Source organism: Cebus imitator, unplaced genomic scaffold (assembly GCF_001604975.1).
Source record: "Cebus imitator isolate Cc_AM_T3 unplaced genomic scaffold, Cebus_imitator-1.0 Scaffold69, whole genome shotgun sequence".
Lineage (NCBI taxonomy): Eukaryota > Metazoa > Chordata > Mammalia > Primates > Cebidae > Cebus > Cebus imitator.
In genome coordinates, this window is record NW_016107384.1 from 686011 (window position 1) to 706623 (window position 20613).

A 20613-nucleotide genomic window follows, 5' to 3' on the forward strand; every position below is an offset into this window, starting at 1 on the left:
TTTTGGTCATGAAGTCCTTGCCTATGCCTATGTCCTGAATGGTTTTGCCTAGATTTTCTTCTAGGGTTTTTATGGTGTTAGGTCTTATGTTTAAGTCTTTAATCCATCTGGAGTTAATTTTGGTGTAACGTGTCAGGAAGGGGTCCAGTTTTTGCTTTCTGCACATTGCTAGCCAGTTTTCCCAACACCATTTATTAAATAGGGAATCCTTTCCCCATTGCTTGTTTTTCTCAGGTTTGTCAAAGATCAGATCATTTCACATGTGTAGTGTTGCTTCTGAGGCCTCTGTTCTGTTCCATTGGTCTATGTCTCTGTTTTGGTACCAGTACCATGCTGTTTTGATAACTGTGGCCTTGTAGTATAGTTTGAAGTCAGGCAGCAGGATGCCTCCAGATTTGTTCTTTTTGCTTAGGATTGCCTTGGCTATGCAGGCTCTCTTTTGCTTCCATATGAAGTTTGATGTGGTTTTTTCCAGTTCTGTGAAGAAGGTCATTGGTAGCTTGATGGGGATAGCATTTAATCTATAAATTACTTTGGGCAGTATTGCCATTTTCACGGTGTTGATTCTTCCCAATCATGAGCATGGAATGTTTTTCCATCTGTTTATGTCCTCTCTTATTTCATTGAGCAGTGGTTTGTAGTTCTCCTTGAAGAGGTCCTTCATATCCTTTGCCAGTTGTGTTCCTAGGTATTTTATTCTCTTTGTAGCAATTGAGAATGGGAGTTCACTTTTGATTTGGCTCTGTTTGTCTGCTATTGCTGTATAGAAATGCTTGTGATTTCTGCACATTGATTTTGTATCCTGAGACTGCTAAAGTTGCTTATCAGTTTAAGGAGATTTGAGGCTGAGACAATGGGGTCTTCTAGATATACAATCATGTCATTTGCAAATAAAGACAATTTGGCTTCCTCCTTTCCTAATTGAATCCCCTTTATTTCTTTTTCTTGCATGATTGCTCTGGCTAGAAATTCCAATACTATATTGAATAGAAGTGGTAAGAGAGGGCATCCTTGTCTTGTGCCAGATTTCAAAGGAAATGCTTCCAGTTTTTGCCTGTTCATATAATATTGGCTGTGGGTTTGTCATAAATAGCTTTTATTACTTTGTGATATGTTCCATTGATATCTAGTTTATTAAGGGGTTTTAGCATAAAGCGCTGTTGAATTTTGTCAAAGGCCTTCTCTGCATCTATGGAGATAATCGTGTGTTTTTTGTCTTTGGTTCTGTTTATGTGATGGATTACGTTTATAGCCTTGCATTTGTTGAACCAGCCTTGCATCCCTGGGATGAAGCCTCCTTGATCATGATGAATAAGCTTTTTGATTTGCTGTTGCACTCTGTTTGCCAGTATTTTATTGAAGATTTTTGCATCAATGTTCATCATGGATATTGCCCTAAAGTTTTCTTATTTTGTTGCATCTGTGCCAGGTTTTGGTATTAAGATGATATTGGTCTCATAAAATGAGTTGGGGAGGATTCTCTCTTTTTATATTGTTTGGAATAGCTTCAGAAGGAATGGTCCCAGCTCCTTTTGTACTTCTTGTAGAATTCGGCTGTAAACCCATCTGGAACTGGGCTTCTTTTAATTGTTAGGCTATTAATTGCTACCACAACTTCAGCCCTTGTTATTAGTCTATTCAGGGTTTCATATTCTTCCTGGTTTAGTCTTTGGAGAGTGCAAGCATCAAGGAATTTATCCATTTCTTCTAGATTCACTGGTTTATGTGCATAGAGTTGTTTGTAGTAATCTCTGATGGTAGTTTGTATTTCTGTGGAATTGGTGGTAATATCTTTTATCATTTTTTATTGCATCTATTTGATTCTTCGCTCTTTTCTTTTTTATTAGTCTGACTACCAGTCTATCTATTTTGTTGATCTTTTCAAAAAACTAGCTCCTGGATTTGTTGATTTTTTGAAGGGTTTTTTACATCTCTATCTCCTTCAGTTCTGCTCTTAGTTATTTTTTGTCTTCTGCTAGCTTTTGAGGTTTTTTGATCTTGCTCCTCTAACTCTTTCAATTTTGATGATAGGGTGTTGATTTTAGATCTTTCCTTGCTCCTCATGTGGGCATTTATTGCTATGAATTTCCCTCTAGACACTGCTTTAAATGTGTCCCAGAGATTCTGGTATATTGTGTCTTCATTCTCATTGTTTTCAAAGAACAGCTTTATTTCTTCCTTCATTTCATTGTTTATCCAGATGACATTCAGGAGCCAATTGTTCATTTTCCATGAAGTTGTATGGTTTTGAGTTCGTTTCTTAATCTGGAGTTCTAATTTGATTGCACTGTGTTCTGAGAGACTGTTATGATTTCCATTCTTTTGCACTTGCTGAGGAGTGATTTACTTCCAGTTATGTGGTTGATTTTAGAGTAAGTGCGATGTGGTGCTGAGAAGAATGTATATTCTGTGGATTTGGGATTCTGAGTTCTATAAATGTCTATTAAGTTTGCTTGGTCCAGATCAGCATTCAAGTCCTGGATTTTCTTGTTGATTTTTTGTCTTGTTGATCTGTCTAATACTGAGAATGGAGTGTTAAAGTCTTCCACTACTATTGTGCGGGAGTCTAAGTCTCTTTGTAGTTCTTTAAGGACTTGCTTTATGTATCTGAGTGCTCCTGTGTTGGGGGCATATATATTTAGAATTGTTAGGTCTTCTTGTTGTATTGATCCTTTTGCCATTATATAATGCCTTTCTTTGTCTCTTTTGATTTTTGTTGGTTTGAAGTCCGTTTTATCAGAGACTGGGACTGCCACACCTGCTTTTTTTTGCTCTCCATTTGCTTGGCAAATCATCTTCCATCCCTTTACTTTGAGTCTCTGTGTGTCTTTGCACATGAGATGGGTCTCCTGAATACAGCACACCAATGGCTGTTATCTTTTTATCCAATTTTGCCTGTCTGTGTCTTTTGATTAGGCATTTAGTCCATTTACATTTAATGTTAATATTGTTTGTGTGAATTTGATCCTGCCATTTTATTACTGGTTGGTTGTTTTGCCCTTTGGTTGGTGTAATTTCTTCATTGCATCATTGGTCTTTATCATTTGGTTCTTTTTGCAGTGGCTGGTACTGGTTTTTCCTTTCTGTGTTTCGTGCTTCCTTCAGGAGCTCTTGTAGGGCAGGCCTGGTAGTGACAAAATCTCTCAGCAATTGTTTGTCCATAAAGGATTTTATTTCTCCATCACTTATGAAGCTTAGTTTGGCTGGATATGAAATTCTGGTTGAAAGTTCTTTTCTCTAAATATGTTGAATATTGGCCCCCACTCTCTTCCGGATTGTAGGGTTTCTGCTGAGAAATCCACTGTGAGTCTGATGTGCTTTCCTTTGTGGGTGATCTGACCTTTCTCTCTGGCTGCCCTTAGTATTTTTTCCTTGGTTTCAACCCTGGTGAAACTGACGATTATGTACCTTGGGGTTGCTCTTCTAGAGGAGTATCGTTGTGGTGTTCTCTGTATTTCCTATGTTTGAATGTTGGCCTGCCTTGCTAGGTTGGGGAAGTTCTCCTGGATAATATCCTGAAGAGTGTTTTCCAGCTTGGATTCGTTCTCCCTGTCATCTTCCGGTACACCAATCAAGTGTAGATTAGGTCTTTTCACATAATCTCATATTTCTTGAAGGCTTTGTTCATTTTTTTTCACTCTTTGTTCTCTTTTCTTACCTTCTCATTTCACCAAGTTGATCTTCAATCTCTTCTGCTTGATCTATTCAGCTATTGAAACTTGTGTGTGCTTCTCGAAGTTCTTGTGCTGTATTTTTCATCTCCATCAAGTCATTTGTGTTCTTCTCAAAACTGGTTACTCTAGTTAGCATTTCTTCTAACCTTTTTCAAGGTTTTTAGTTTCTTTGCATTGGGATGGAACATCTTCCTTTAACTCAGAGAAGTTTGTTATTACCCACCTTCTAAAGCCTGCTTCTGTCAATTCATCAAATTTGTTCTCCATCTAGCTCTGTTCCCTTGCTGGTGAGGAGTTGTGACTTCATGGTGGGGGAGAGGCGTTCTGGTTTTTGATGGTTTCATTCTTCTTGCACTGGTTTCTTCCCATCTCATTGGATTTACGTAGTTTTGATTTCAGGTAGCTGCTTGGGGAGGCAGCCTTTCCTTTGCCTACAGAGGCACTGCTGGGCCACCACGGGTTCAGTGAAGCTGCTGTGTCTTTTATTTACTCAGGGAAAGGCTTCTGCAACAGCGGCTTCCCTTCCCCCCACTGAGCTCGATCATTCCTGGTTGCTCTCTAACTGATGTTCTGGGTGCGAAACTCTGGAGTGAGAGTTTTTTAGCCTGCTGGGCTTTGTGCGGGGGGACCCGTCCTGCAGTATGGGCTGTTTCCCTCTTTTCAGTTCCCCTTCTTTCTGGGGGGTGGATGGCTCCATCCAGCAGGCTTTCTGGCTTTGGCATCAGCCAATGCTTCCACCTAGATCTATGCTGACAGCCCCCATGCCAACCGAAGTGGCTGTTCTGCCCTGTTCAGGTAGCTCGCTGAGACTTTGCAGCCTGGTGAAGATCTCCTGTTCTGTGAGTTGTAGAGGGCTTGGGTGGAGCACTGTATCCGAACCGAAGTCCCAGAGTGGGAGATCCCCTGGTCCTCCGGTCAATTGCATGCACCTCCTGGGTGGGGCAGTGCCCCACCTTGCCTCAACTTTTCCTGTTTGGTTTATATCCACTGTCCAACCAGACCCACAAAATGAACCTGGTGCCTCATTTGGAATTGTGGAGACCATATGGCTTCTGAGTCTCTCTCACTGGGATTTGCTTTCTGGAGCTGCCTCTTATTTGGCCATCTTGGGAATGCTTCCCAGCACACTTCTTATAGCTTATGAGCCCAAATTGGGAGCCAAAATGGGGTCACATGACCGTTCTTAGCAGTAAGGAAGAATCAGAAAGTGAACATTTAATTTTCTGTTCTCTGTTTGTGAGATATATAGCAAGAAAGAAGAGAGTTGGGAACAGTTTTTGGTTGGCCAAACAATAGAATCTTCCCTGACAACTATTGCTATACAGTGTACTCTGAGTTTGCATGTGTATACACTCTTGTCATTTTGTTTTTGACCATGTATTTATCTGTATATTTCATTTCCTCTATCCTTTTTTTTTTTTTTTTTTTNTTGAGACAGTGTTTCACTCTTGTTGCCCAGGCTGGAGTGCAATGGCATGATCTCGGCTCACTTTCTGCGTCCCAGGTTTCAAGCAATTCTCCTGCCTCAGCCTCCCAAGTAGCTGGGAGTGCAGGCACATGCCACCATCCCCGGCTAATCTTTTTTGCATTTTTAGTAGAGACGAGGTTTCACCATGTTAGCCAGGATGGTCTCTATCTCCTGATCTCATGATCTGCCCACCTCAGCCTCCCAAAGTGCTGAGATTATAAGCCTGAGCCACTGCGCCTGGCCTATTTCCTCTATTTTTTAGGAAAGTACATGCACGGTTGATTACCACTTTTAAAAATAGATGTTTTCTTCTCTTTTTCTGTCAACCACTATCAATTTCTACTTAACTCATTCAACAAAAATGCTAGAATTTTGGTTTTCCTGAACAGGCAACACATTTTGACTAAAAAGAATATTTTCTTGTTTATGTATAATTATCTTGGCAAGCATTACCCATGTGAAAGGAAATATAGCAAAATTGCCAGATGATTCCATTAGGATTTAGCAAAAGTTTTCCATTTTATCTTTTACAAGGGTGATAGAGACTCATGTAAAGAAATATTTCCAAGAGACTACATCAACCTGACTTAGAAATTCAGCAGCAAAATGTAGCACCTGCATATCAAAAATAGAATTAGTAATGATATCACTTGATGCAATGTTTAGAAAAAATAGTCAATTAAAGCAATAGGAATGCAACCAGAATGCTCTGCAGGAAGCATCATGTAATTCTGACTTCACAATGACATGAAATTTTAAATGACATCTGTGCTAAATCAGGGAACAGCAAACCCAGGCCAAGTTTAAATTTAGTAACACTGAAAATAACTTTCTCCATAGCAGATTCTCTATGAATTAAAGGTGACCAACCACTTGTTTTTCTGTTCTGTTTAGAGATAATCAGGTACTCACTGTCTGCAGCATTGGTGTCTTCTCTTCTCAACGGCATTTCTGGCAGCTACCCCAAGAGTCTCCTTGGCCTGTCTTAAATCCCTTGGAAATTAAAGAGAGAATCTACTACATATATTCCTTTGAAAGTTTCCACCATATATGTTGAAAAATTTCTGAATGAGCACAAGGATTTGAAGGTAAGTGAATTTGTGGGGTAACACACATTCTTGCATAACTCTTAATAACATCAAAAGTAATGATATATTTAAATAAAATATAAGAAAGTGAAAGTAACTATTAAATTTAAGAAAAAATATCCATGTATGTGTAGTTCCACAGCAAAAAGGGGAAATAAATAAAACATAATATTTAAAAATTGTTATATGTCATGTAAATGTAAATACAAGAAGATTAAAGTAGAAACCTTTACATTTGATAATCAGTATTATGTTAAAAAGTGTAACATACTGTGGTTCTCAAAGTTTAATGTGCACAGGAGTCACATGAAGTTGGCAGGAGGGATCCTTAAAATGCTGATCCCTAGGGATAGTTCACAGAAACATAGATCCACAAGGGATGGGATGTGGCATAAGGTATGTATTTTTACATTTATGCACCCCCAGGTCATCCTGATGCCTGTGTCTTAGGCCTTTGAGAAACACTGAAATTGACATTCAATACAATCTATTTCTCATTTTCAAACTTTATGCTAGACATGATCTGTTATGTTGGTTCTGTCCTATAGTCATAAGAATAAATCAGGAAGGGGTAATTTTGTTACAGAAATGCTAAACTGATGCTCCCTTTTTACACCCCTAATTTGAGTTATTAATTTTCATTAATATTCCCTTTTAAAGTTCATTATGATGAGCTAATTTCCAGGCGTCACTATCTCTCTTTCAGAGTGATAGCCCTGTCATTGTTCTCTTTAGCTGTTGCTCTGTTCTGTGTATTGTTTCAATTTATTTAGATTTTTAAGGTTATTGTATCTAATTATAAGAAATTTCTAAAAGGTGAAAATAATGAGTAATTACTAGGATTGGCAAAGTATTTCTAAATTTTGAGGATTGTATCTTTTTCTCTTCATTTTGAAAGCCCAGCCTTAGATTTCAAAACAACAAATCTGCTTAATACCTCTTTCCATTAAATTTTTTCTTAACAAATAAGAACTTATAAATCATATGATATATTTATGGATAGTTACATGCACATTTGGTGAATATCACTTTACTATATTTCTGTTTCCTATATGTAATTTAGCAACGTCATTTTTATAATTTGTAATTTTAAGTTTACAGAAGACTTTTTTTTTTAATTCCAGTGAATGTGTTTAGGAGGGACATATTCAGATCTTAAATTGTGATGATTTTTTTAAAGGTACAATCTGATATTATCTTTATAGTGAAGAATGAAGTTTTTAATTAAAATCCTTTGATTGGATTTCAGGCTCATAGACATTTTTGTCTCTATTGGTCTTTGTGTACACTTGTTCACATTGTGTAGAATTTTTTATCCATAATGTATCAAAAGGCAACCGTAAACCCTTCATCAAAAAGAAGTATATCTTAATAGTGTCAATTAGCTACACATGTTAGCTGTTAGTTTTATGCATAGAGAATTGAATATGGTCATATGCATAAAATAATGGAGTACTTTTTTCAAGTAATCAAAATTAAAAATTTACAGAATTTGATTCACTATAATAATGAAGTTTCACATGCACTTGTTATTAGAATTGTGCTCGTCATAAGATTGTCATACCCAAACATAGCCTAAAATTTGTAGTTCACAAGTTTATCATTGGATAAAGTCTCCAAATAAAATTTCATTAAGCTTTAGTGGAAATAATCTGCGTGTTTCAATTCAGACAAACGTATCTTTCCTTTTTTCTCTCTTTATTTTTTCTTTTTATTATTTGTTTCTGGAAAAAGGAAGAGGTGGAAAAAGAATGAATTGTGTCTTAAAGTGACTCATGTTCATTATCATTAGTGTATTTATCAGACTATGTTTTTACATTGCAATTTCTTAAAGAGAACTCACAATGTAGTTTCAGAGAACTTGAACAAGACAGTCTCAATGTGCAGGAACCAAAACATGCAACAAAAGAATAAATTGCAGAAAATATATAGAATCATAGAAACATAAAGTTTCAGAGCAGAAATGGACCACTGAGATCTTCTAGTCTGGTCCCCTCAGGTATAATCACATTTTCTCTTCCAAACCTGCCATATGAAAGTCTAACACAATAGCAGTAAACAACAATCTGGTTAGGGATGACATCAACAAAGAGAAGCTAAGTGAATGTTTTTCAGTAATGATTTCTTCAGCAAAAAAAGTAGGGGAAAATTTTCCTCCAAGAGGAAGACTGAAGATTTAGGTACCTAAGTACTTAAAGTTGAATTTAAAATTATTTTAGTTATCAGGGGATAATCTTTTATGTCATTAATCTGGAAATGAAAATAACAAATTTAGGTTTAATTCAGAGTTGGCTAGCTTTATCTGAATGTGTCATATTGAGAGGGAAAAATAACAAAAAGCAACATATACAACTTTAGAACAGCAGAGCCACCTGGGGCCATCAATATAGGAGAAAGTGGAATTAAATACATAAGTTATTGGGAACATTGGTGTTATTATGAAACAATATAATAATGAAATCTGTGAGATATGCAAAATGATTAAAATGTGTTTATTATTCTCAACGTATGGAGTTGGGAAGTCATTAAAGTTTATATAGTAAAATTATTGACATAGAGAAATGTTAATAGTATACTGTAAAGGAAAGCAAGAAGTTGCAAATCCATATCATGAGGTACCATTTTATATTATTTTAAATACAGATGCATTGGGAGAAAGTTGAAATCAATCAAAACAATATTTACTCAAAACAATATTGATGGTTATCTTCAATTGATAAAATTATGATTGATATTTATCATTTCTCAGGGTTTGTGATACTATTTTTCTAAAGTGCATATTATTGATGTAGCTTCAAAAAATATGTATTATTAATGTCAGTTTAAAATATTTCTAAAGGGCCAGGAAAATATCCAGTTATCTGGAAAGTTCACTTTTAAAGATCCATAAGGAAGTCCTGTTAATTATTGTTTAAAAGAACCTTAAAGCCAGGTTCTTGTATCTTTTAGAACTAAACTTGAGTATGAAAACAGTATGTCCAATTAGATCAAAATAATTTTTAGACATAATTCTTCATTTGTGGATTATTGTAGCGGAACAAAATTCTCCATGTTTTCTTCTTCATTAAACACTGATCATTTCAAATTATGACAATTAATTCCTTGGAAAGATTCTTTATTTCTTGTAACAGTAAGACAATGTACTTTCAAGAATTCTCTAACTATAATAGTTTGTTCCATTTGGAGGATAATCTTATATGTTTGGTTACATTAGTGTTAATATGTCTTTGTTCTTTAATTCTCTAGTGTAACATACGGTTAGTTTCACCATTATTACGACCAGCTGCAGTTGGCCTATGATTTCATTCATTCTCTTGGAATCCAAAGTAATTAGCTCTTTAGTTTAATGACAATATTTGTTAATGGGTTTTTAGGGCCAAATTCTGCTGTTAGAGAGTGGGTGGTATATTTGAAGATAAAATCTCTCCCTTATGTTGTAAGCATAAGCTGTGTAATTTTATTTCAAAATGATGGTTTACAGAGCTTGGGGTAGGAAAACTAAATGTGCATTTGTCTGAAGTATCTCATTTTCAAGAAACAAAATAAAAGTGACAGTTTATGTAGATGAACAGCAAACCCACTGAAAGTTCCCTGATACAGCTATCCTGCATGTGTTATTCTATAGCTAGAATATAGAACAAAATAATTATCAAACAGACTTTAGATACATTCTTTTATGTGACAGGATATGCATCAAGTTTTTTAAGTGTAGTGCAACAGTTTTGATCATTGTATTTTTGAAGGACTTGGTGAAGTGGAAAGAATCCTTGCCTGGGAGTCACTGGGGTGTTCAAAGTCTGACTCAGATTCCTGGTAGTGGCATGACTTTAAGGAAATATCTTCACCTTTGCCTGAACCTGTTTCTTCATCCTAAAATGAGACTTTTACATCAGATGATCCCAGAGGGCCCTTCCAGCCCTAAAATGATAAGTCTAACTTGCTTTAAAAGAGCACTAAAAGGATGGTTGGGAAAACACAGTGACTTGAGCTAACTGAACAAACAAAACATCAAGTCTACTAGGAGGTACTTGGAGACATTTTGGCCTTAAGAATTTTCCTTCAATGCCTTGTTACTTTTATCCTGGAGTAGAGAAATATTTGAAAGGTTTTATGTAGAAGCTAAGCCCATGCTATTGGAAGTTTCAAAAAGATGAATTTTGACAAAACATGAAAAAGCCTCCAAAACTAGTAACAGCTGAGATATCCAACAATGAATATGATGCCATGGTAGATAATGAATTCACCATCCCTTATGGATACCAAAGGTTTCATGACCTGCCACATTGCCCTTCCTGGTGTAAAGGCTAGAGGCAATTTTCTGAGCATATAGGAACCTGGGAAATATTGTTATGAAGAACACTTCTTGAAGCAACTATTAGAGCCCTTCTTGAAGCAACTATTTTCTATACAGCCAATAAGTGACTATAGAAACTACAGCAAAAAAACTGATTGTGTGCACTCAATATTGAACTCTAGCATTAAATCTAAGATAAATATGGAGATTAGGGTGACATAATAGAATACAAAAGTATAATATCCTGACAATGTAGAACTAAAACAACTAAGAAAAATTAGGAAAGACACATCAGAAAGAAGTTGATGTATATGTATATATATACATACACATATATATATATATATATAAAATAAGTTATTTGATTATTCTCAATATCAAGGAATCAATGGATAGTTTTTTAACTGACAAACTATAGAAGTATAAGCAGATTTAAGAGTACAACAAATATACTAAAAAAGGGGATATTTTTATTGCCGAAAAATAACTGGTAAAAAATGTGAGGAGAGAGAGAACTTTTCTTTCACTCATAATTGGAAAATAGTAAATATTTTAAAGAGATAAATGATCAAAGTTATGAGGTTATAGAAATGATATAATTCATTATATTATTAACCTATAGACATGAATTAAAAGAAAATTTATATTTTTTTAAAGTTACATATATTAAGCAAGAAAAATGGACCACATCATGAAATATTTTTTCAAATCATTTAATGGAAAAATGTAAAATATTATGACAGTGTGTTTTTGTTATATCTTTTACATCAATAATTATTTAAAAAAACACACTTATTTAAAATATTTTCAAATTGTATCATAATATGAAACCCAATTGTAAGTTATACAAGTATACAACCAAAAGAAGCTAATTCAAAACTTTGAAAGTAAAAGGGTAGGCAAAGGTGTTCTGGGAAAATGCTATCTAAAGAAATTAGGAATTAAAAATCTTTTTTTAAATATATTTTATTGCATTTTAGGTTTTGGGGTACATGTGAAGAACATGCAGGGTTGTTGCATAGGTACATACATGGCAATGTAGTTTGTTGCCTTCAGACGCATCACCTATATCTGGCATTTCTCCCCATGTTATCCCTCCCCAACTCCGCACGCCCGACTGTCCCTCCCCTAGTTCCAGCCCACAGACCTCAGTGTGTGATATTCCCCTTCTGTGTCCATGTGTTCTCATTGTTCAACACCTGCCTATGAGTGAGAACATGCAGTGTTTGCTTTTCTGTTCTTGTGTCAGTTTGCTGGGAATGATGGTTTCCAGGTTCAACCATGTCCCTACAAAGGACACAAATTCATTGTTTTTTATGGCTGCATAGTATTCCATGGTGCATATGTGCCACATTTTCCCTGTCCAGTCTATCATCGATGGGCATTTGGATTGGTTCCAAGTCTTTGCTATTGTAAACAGTGCTGCAATGAACATTTGTATGCATGCGTCCCAAAAGCATTTATTAACACAAAAGAGGGACTCTGTAATAAATGCTGATAGGTATAATACGTAATGAAGGTATATGATCATGAATAAATAATAGCTTGAAGAGCTACTATAGAAGTTTTTTCAGCAAATACAATTCTGAAAACACACCAAGAAACAGAAATAGGCCAATTTTTAGGTGGTGGACTAAGTTTAAAAACTCAACTGCTGTATTATGAAGCCAAATACTTATATTGAAATTTATTTTCAGGAAAAGATATTTCTATATTAAAGATAATTAAAACTACTTATTAACCAAAAAATAGGTCCTTGGCCAGTCACAAAATTTTTTTCCTTATCAATAAGAAGAGATTCCAAGTAGCTTCTCTTTTGAAAAAAAAAGAATGCAAGCTTCCAGGAAAGCTGTAAAAGTGTGCATAAAACTTATTTGATTTGAAGAAAAATTGAATGTTTGGACTCCCCCTACCCCACACAGCTATTCTAAACAGCAGGATATAATTTCAGAGTTTTTGCAGTCAAGAGATTTCTGCTGAGCAGAAATTCTTGTTCAATTTAGGAATGCAGATGATAATAATTTTCCTATCCTTCTCGCAGCAGGTTTCCTGCCTTCACTTTGCAGATTCCTAAGCTCAGTCAAAAACAAGTAGGGGATCTTTGACAAACTGACAAAAAAAAGTAATGGGGAAAGGATTCCCTATTTAATAAAGTATTGTGAAAACTGGCTAGTCATATGCAGAAAACTGAAACTGGAACCCTTCCTTACACCTTATGCAAAAATTAACTCACAATGAATTAAATACTTAAATGTAAGACCTAAAACCTTAAAAGCCCTAGAAGAAAACTTAGGCAGTACCATTCAGGACATAGGCATGGGCAAAGACTTCTTGATTAAATCACCAACAGTGATGACAACAAAAGCCAAAATTGACAAATCGTATCTAATTATATTAAAGAGCTTCTGCACAGCAAAAGAAACTATCATCAGAGTGAACAAGCAAACTACAAAATAGGAGAAAATTTTTGCAATCTATCCCTCTGACAAAGGGCTAATATCCAAAATCTACAAAGAACTTAAACAAATTTACAGGAAGAAAAACAAACAAACAAACCTGTCAAAAATTGGGCAAAGGATATGAACAGACACTTCTAAAAAGAAGACATTTGTGCAGCCAACAAACATATGAAAAAAAGCTCATCATCACTGGTCATTAGAGAAATGCAAATCGAAACCACATTGATATATCATCTCACACCAGTTAGAATGGCAATCATTAAAAAGTCAGGAAAGAAAAGATGCTGGAGAGGATGTGGAGAAATAGGAGCACTTTTACACTGTTGGTGGGAGTGTAAATTAGTTCAACCATGGTGGAAGGCAGTGTGGCGATTCCTCAAGTATCTAGAACCAGAAATACCATTTGACCCAGCAATCCCATTACTGGGTATATAACCAAAAATATATAAATCGTTCTACTATAAAGACACATGCACATGTATGTTTATTGCAGCATTGTTCACAATAGCAAAGACTTGGAACCAACCCAAATGCACATCAATGATAGACTGGATAAAAAAAATGTGGCACATATACACCATGGAATACGATGCAGCCATTAATAAGGATGAGTTCATGTCCTTAGCAGGGACATGGATGAAACTGGAAACCATCATTGTCAGCAAACCAACACAGGAACAAAAAAACAAACACTGCATGTTCTCTCTCATAAGTGGGACTTGAACAATGAGAACACATGGACACAGGGAAGAGAACATCACAGATTGGGCCTGTCAGGGAGTGGGGGACTAGGGGAGGGATAGCATTAGGAGAAGTACCTAATGTTGATGATGGATTGATGAGTGCAGCAAACCACCATGACGTGTGTATACCTATGTAACAAACCTGCATGTCTGCACATGTATCCCAAAACTTAAAGTAAAATTTTTTTAAAAAGTAGGGAACTTTAGTTCCAGGCAACACATTCTTCAAACATAGTCCCATTAACCCAACTTTGTTATCATGCAAAGCCGCTTAGCTTTACTAGTGAAATGGAATACAGTTGAATTGCTTTTCTAATGTAATACCTATTTGTGATAAATGCAAAGTGGTTTATGATGGCAAATTTTGTAGAGCATGAAAAATTATGAGAAAAGAAGCTTATATTTTCTAACCTAAAATTATGAAGTAATGTCATACATGTTGGGATGGAATGCTATTAAAAGGAAAGAATATTCAAAAATGAAAATTCAATACTTGGCCTTTATTACATATACCTCAACAAAATAAATTTAAATCAACATATACCTCAACAAAATGAATTTAAATCAAACTATTATATTTTATAGTAACATTTTTCCTGGATTGCACATTCTAATTTACATAAATTAATTTCTTCCCTTCTACTAGATCTCAACCATGTGGCCCAAAATTTTCTTACGTTGTTTGGGAAAACAAAGATTGCTCAAATACAGCTTTTGTTTGCTGATACAAGAATAATCTTTTCTGTATAAATGCAATTTAAACTATCTAAACCACACATTACTACATAACATGTCACTAAGACATTGAACTTATCCTTTGCATAAGTAAACTCTAGATGACAGTTTCCTCGGGTTGAAGAAAGTCATTTGATGAGTGTTGTAGCCAACATTTTACAGCTACAAACCATTCTATCTTCATCCTTGCTCAGGTAACTCACTTTGTTCTTCCATTCCTTGCTCTTCCTTTATGAGTTGGGTACATATACACTGTGCCATAGCAACCACATTTCTAACATGCCTCATCAACATTGCCAAATTTAATGATTGATTTTAATAACAGAAAAAGTAAGTTTCCAGCCAAGCTCAATATGAACTTTACAAACAATAGTGGCTTGATGTGTGTGAGTGTTCTGAGGCAGGAGAGATGTATATTTGTTATGCATTATATAGTGATTTCAGCTGAGAATCAAGACCCATTCTTATATACATTGTAATTCAATGCATTCTTCATTTCTTCATCCATTCAGCAAGCATTTGGTTAATAATTACTTTGTGGTAGGCTGTTCTAAGACCTGAGATACATCATTGAATAAAGCCAATGAAAAGCTCTATTTTCGTGGCTTTGTTGAGGAGTGACAGCAATAAAAATAATCATAACAAGTAAATGAATTATGTGGTATTATGGGCTGCAATAAGGCATAAAAGAAAGAAAACCTACATAAAAAATAAAATGGCTGAGAAACAATATGACAAGATATGGGAAGTGAGATCAGATCCTATACTTTGTTCCAGCTCTTCTGGCTGATGTTTTCAACGTTCCTCCTGGTTGTCTTAAAAATAGAGTAAGTGAATTAGATTTGGAGGGTGGAGTCTTTATTAAATGAGTGTCGCACAAATTTTCAATGTTTAATGATACTTGACATACTTACAAGTTATTTCCAAGCAATACTGTGGGATTTCCAAAAGGGTCTAACAATGAAGAATTTTTAAATTTACATTTATTTTCTTTTTCCTGATAGTTTAGAACACATGGAGTAATTTTAAATTATTATAGTATCACTATAACTGTAATCCTTGTCAGTGATGTTAAGCAAAGGCTAATTAGTTCAAAAAGTCACAAACATCAGGTAAAAATATGTTAACTTTTAGAATCTATCTGGATTTTGAAGGTATATCATTATGAAACCATTAGATAAAATTCTTACTTGATTATCAGAAAAATTAGGACTGAACTTTAAATTTGAATATATATTTTAATGTATTTTATGTATCTTTTTAAAAATCTCTATTTTATAGGTAATTTTCAGTAAAATTTAGTAAATTTAGAACCCATGGGATAATTTTAAATTATTATAGTATCACTATAAATGTAATCCCGGTGAGTGGTGTTAAGCAAAGCCCAATTAGTTCAAAAAGACTCAAATGTCAGGTAAGAGTATTTTAACTTTTAGAATTTACTTTGATTTTGAAAGTATGTCATTATGGAACCATTAGATAAAATTGTTACTTGATTATCAGAAAAATAAGGACTGAAATTTAAATTTGAATACATATTTTTATGTACTTTATGAATTTATTAATTTACTCAGTAATTTTTATAGGTACTTTTAGTAAAATTTAGGTAATAATAGTAAAATGATGCCACTTTTAGACTTATTTTTATGTTAATTACCATGTAAATTCCTACCTACAAATGCTGTAGAGTCACAGACAGATTGAGCTGGAAGTAATTCCAGAACTTCTAGTCCAACTGCCTTTGTTTGTCAGGTGAGAAAACTGAGTTTCAGAGAGGGAAAGTAATCTGGGCAGGTTAGATGGTGTGTGTAAGTCCCACAAGTCAGTTAATAGTAGAACTGGGATGGAAACCTATTATTTTAAATCACAACCCAATATGCTTTTTAGTACTTGACTCTACTTGAGATTTTTCATTGCCTACTGTCAAAATAATGTTTCCCTTAAAATTAAGGAGAGTTGACCATATCTTTGCATTTCTTAAAATTATCTGATTAGTGAGGGTGCCTAGGCTCCCTGAAATAGGCTCACTTATTTAAAAACATCTTCAGCACAACTGGAATTAGACTTAAAAAAATGAGAATGATCTTATCTACAGCCATGCCACCTTAAACGTGTCCAATTTCATCAGATCTCAGAAGCTAAGCCGGGTCAGAGCTGGTTAGTACTTGGACTGAAGAAATGATCTTTGGAGATTTTTTTCTTTGAAAAATTAAATGAAATTATTTATGAAGCCATGAAATGATTTACCTATTAATCAATATATATGGCACAAATAGAATATAACAGTATTATTTTTCAATGAATTTTGAAAGAAGAAAATACTACGTAATAAAGTGCTGAATTTAGAAAAAAATTTAAGTAATATCTGTGCCCTGGATTCCTCAGAGTCCTTAAGAAGTGATAGTCATATGAAAACTCTCTGAACCTTCATATGGGAAAATTACATAACTCACTGGAAAATTTCAGTAGATTTAATAGAGCAGAGAGGGAATATATTCAAAATACAAAGAAAAGTATAAAAGACTGTCTGCTAAGCCAGGGAGTTTCATATGCAAAAAATTAAACAAAGCCATATCAGTTTATTTTCCAAGACAGTTCTGAGTTTAAGCATTATAATACATCTTAAAATATTATACATTTGGTGCTTAGAAATGGATTCTAAATTTCCTTGAAATGAAAGATAAAACCATGCCTTTATATAACGGTAAAATGAAGCTTTCTCATTGAACAGAATAGAATTTTCATATATGTTTTCAGACATACCATTTATTAAACCAATATAATTTAAATTGTAAGTAAATTTAAAAATATGTATAATATTAGATACAGGGATCTAAATGATTTGATAAAGATGATTATGGAAACAACTTTAAACACCTAGAGTCCTGAAGATTTAATAAGTACTTTGTGACTTTTCAAGGCTTTGATGGTTTTTCTGAGAGCGAATGAAGTAGAAAAATAAATAATTCACCCAGCTTTTACTTTGGTTGTTGTACATTTGTAAATAATACAAAACTAAGAAGCTAAAAACTGGATCTTCTATCTGTTCCAATATATGTGGCACTGTTCAATTAAATTCTTCTATTAATAAGTAAAGCTAATTGAAAATCATAGTTTAAAACTACATCTGGTTCATATTAATGTGATGCCCAATTATTAGCATTCTAGCATTAGACATTTTAGACTAATTGTTTATTATTTCCAATAATAACAAACAATGCTTAAAAATACAAGGCTAATATATTTCAGATTATCAATGAAAGAAAAACTGTGAAAATAACTAATTTATGCTTATTTTTGATGGATTGAATTCATTTTGTCTGAAGCCCTTAGTGATGTCCTTGGAAATGTCTATCCCTCTCCTTTCCCTCTCCCACTTCCCCGTATGAATATGTATGTGATTTAGAAGGCAACATTTTTTTGCATATTATTTTCCCAGAGGAACTTTTTTTTTTCATTTTTAATCAGTTTATAGTTGAATTGTCCTCTGATCAACAAGGGGATTAGTTGACCACACATCCCCTCTACATAAACCTATGTAGTCCAAGAGTGTTGTATTTCGCCTCTTAGGCTGAGTAAAATCAAATATACCTTTGGCTTTGATTGTTTTTCACACATTATGTAAATTGGTAAGAATAAAAATAACGTTATTGGAAGTACAGCTCGACAGACAATATAATGTAATATAATATCCAAATACTTATGAGGTAACAATAGTGCCTTGGGGCACCACATTTATTGTGAATGAGGATTTGCATTTACACATTTTTCTCCACGGTTTAGATTGCATACTAAATTGCTCTGTGGAAAGTAGAATTGTTTTAAAACATTCTACTTAACCACTTGAAGGATAACAAAGAAATGCCAAATCCAGTTTCAATCAAATTTGGGAAGTAAAGTACAGAGGCACAAGAAGTCACATTACACATGAGTTAACAATAAACAGAAATTTCTGTATGGATTGACATGACCTTCATAAATTATCCTTCTATATTTCATATATAAGTGAATTCAGTGTGTGCAGAAGTTTAAGCAAAAAAATGGATTAAAAAAAGTTTAATTCATGATTTAACAACAAAAGTATATTTCTTAATGATTTAGGCTTTGTTCATAGGAAAGTTATGTGTTTGATTCTGAACAGGGATCAAATAATACAACTCTGATTCTAGGCTACTCGATGTATGGAATTTTTCATTTCTTTAGGTTAGACTGTTTGTTTAAATGCCAATTCACTCCCAGCTCATCATAAAACCGTATCATTCTTTCAAAACTTTGCACCTACTGATGAGCTTAGTAGCCTTCCAACTTAGTTTTTCAGTTTTCCAAAAGAAGCAAAATTTCTAACATTGAGGTTTTGGGTACTGTTTAGTTTCTGGAGAGAATTATTCATACCAATATATATTTGTGTAAATATCAAAGACATTTGTCACTGAAACGAGAACTACTTAGTTGTTCAGGTAACAAAATGAAAATATTCTTTTCCATTTTGTTTTGCACCTTAGCATTGAGAGTCATCACTTACGGGAAACAAGATATTTAAATATGTATGTAGGCCAGGTGCAGTGGCTCACACCTGTAATCCCAGCACTTTGGGAGGCCAAGGCAGGCAGATCACTTGACGCCAAGAGTTTGAGACTAGCCTGGCCAACATGACGAAACCCTGTCTCTACTAAAAATACAAAAATTAGCTGGGTGTGGTGGCAGGCACCTATAATTCCAGCTACTCGAAAGGCTGAGGCAGGAGAATACCTTGAACCTAGGAGGCGGAGGTTGCAGTGAGCAAGATCATGGCACTGCACTCCAGCCTGGGCAAAACAGCAAGACTCCCTCTCAAAATAAATAAATAAATAAATAAAATAAAAGAAAGAAAGAAAAAATAAATATGAATGCAGTTTAATGTTTGTTAGAATCATACAAGATGGTAACTTAAATATTTAGGCTAACATTAAACTCATTTTAATGCAAAAAGAACGAGGGAATTGAGCCCTACTTTTTCCAGGTCAGTGGTAGAGCCATCTGTGGCTGAGTTTTCTGTTAGCATACAAGGTAGTATAGAATAGCGATTATGAATGTTAGCTCTGGAATCAGATGGCCTAAATTCAGGTCCCCAGTTTGCTACTTACTAGCTGTGAGACCTTGGACACCTTCAGTTTGCTAAGTCTCAATTTCTGCATCTGTAAAATGCAGATTATAACATTGCCAACATCTTAGGATTATTAGAATTAAAAAAAGATGATTCATGTAAAGTATATTGTAAGGCTCAATAGATACAGACTATTCTCATTTCTGCTATGCCATATGGTCACTCTTGCCATCTCAAAACTGAAATCTTGCCATGAACACTTTGAACCCTGATTGCTGCTTCATTTTCATTATCTTCATTGACTTGAAAATGAAGAAACTGTTAATATACAACTTTATATAATTATATAACTGTATATGAATAGAATATACATATACATATGCATATATCGAGTGGTGACAATATTCAAGAAAGATTGTTAAATAGAATACTTTTATTCTCAGGATAGTGGTTGCTTTAAACCTGCAGCTTTGGAAAAGGATTAAAATGGCAACCTAATGACTTTGTCATCATAACCACATAAAAGGTCTGGCAAGATTTGTTAATTTGGGCATATGGGCATGGTTGGCAAGACCTTTGAGTTGAAATTGAACTCACCCAATAAGTTGTTTCATGAAAACATTGCCTGGAAACGTTTTTATCTTACTACATGGTGGTTGGCTTTCTAGCTAAACCTGTCAGTGAATGGAGAACATGGCCAGTTAGAATAGTATGAGGCAGGAGATTCTGTTCGTCCAAATTGTTGAGCAGCTGGAGCAAGTGAGTCATGCTAACTGACACTGGACAGCTGTCCATCAGCTCATAATCATGAGAAGAGCTTCATGAAACAGCAGCTGGCTTCAACAACACAGCATTATAGGAGAAATGCAACTGCCTGAAATAACCCAAGCTTTTCTCCCAGACTTGTCTACCCTGAGAGAGCTTTAACCTACTCTGAGCAGCCATAAAATCCTTCCCCAACTAAAACTATGCAACCTTCCATCAAGGAAAGTATTCTATAGGAGTCTTCTTGCACTTTCAGGTTTTTTCTTTTTCTTTCTTTCTTCCTTCCTTCGTTTTTTTTTTTTTT

At 34.6% G+C, this 20613-nt stretch overlaps 1 protein-coding gene across 2 annotated transcripts in view; it reads left to right on the forward strand.

The window, feature by feature from the left end:
• The window catches only part of HS3ST5 (heparan sulfate-glucosamine 3-sulfotransferase 5), a 298437-nt gene that overhangs the window by 113402 nt on the left and 164422 nt on the right, over positions 1 to 20613 (forward strand). For both annotated transcript variants that reach the window (XM_017530800.2, XM_037739357.1), the window contains exon 2: positions 6037 to 6230. The gene's annotated coding sequence lies outside the window, so the exon portion shown is untranslated. The remainder of the gene's footprint in view (positions 1 to 6036; positions 6231 to 20613) is intronic.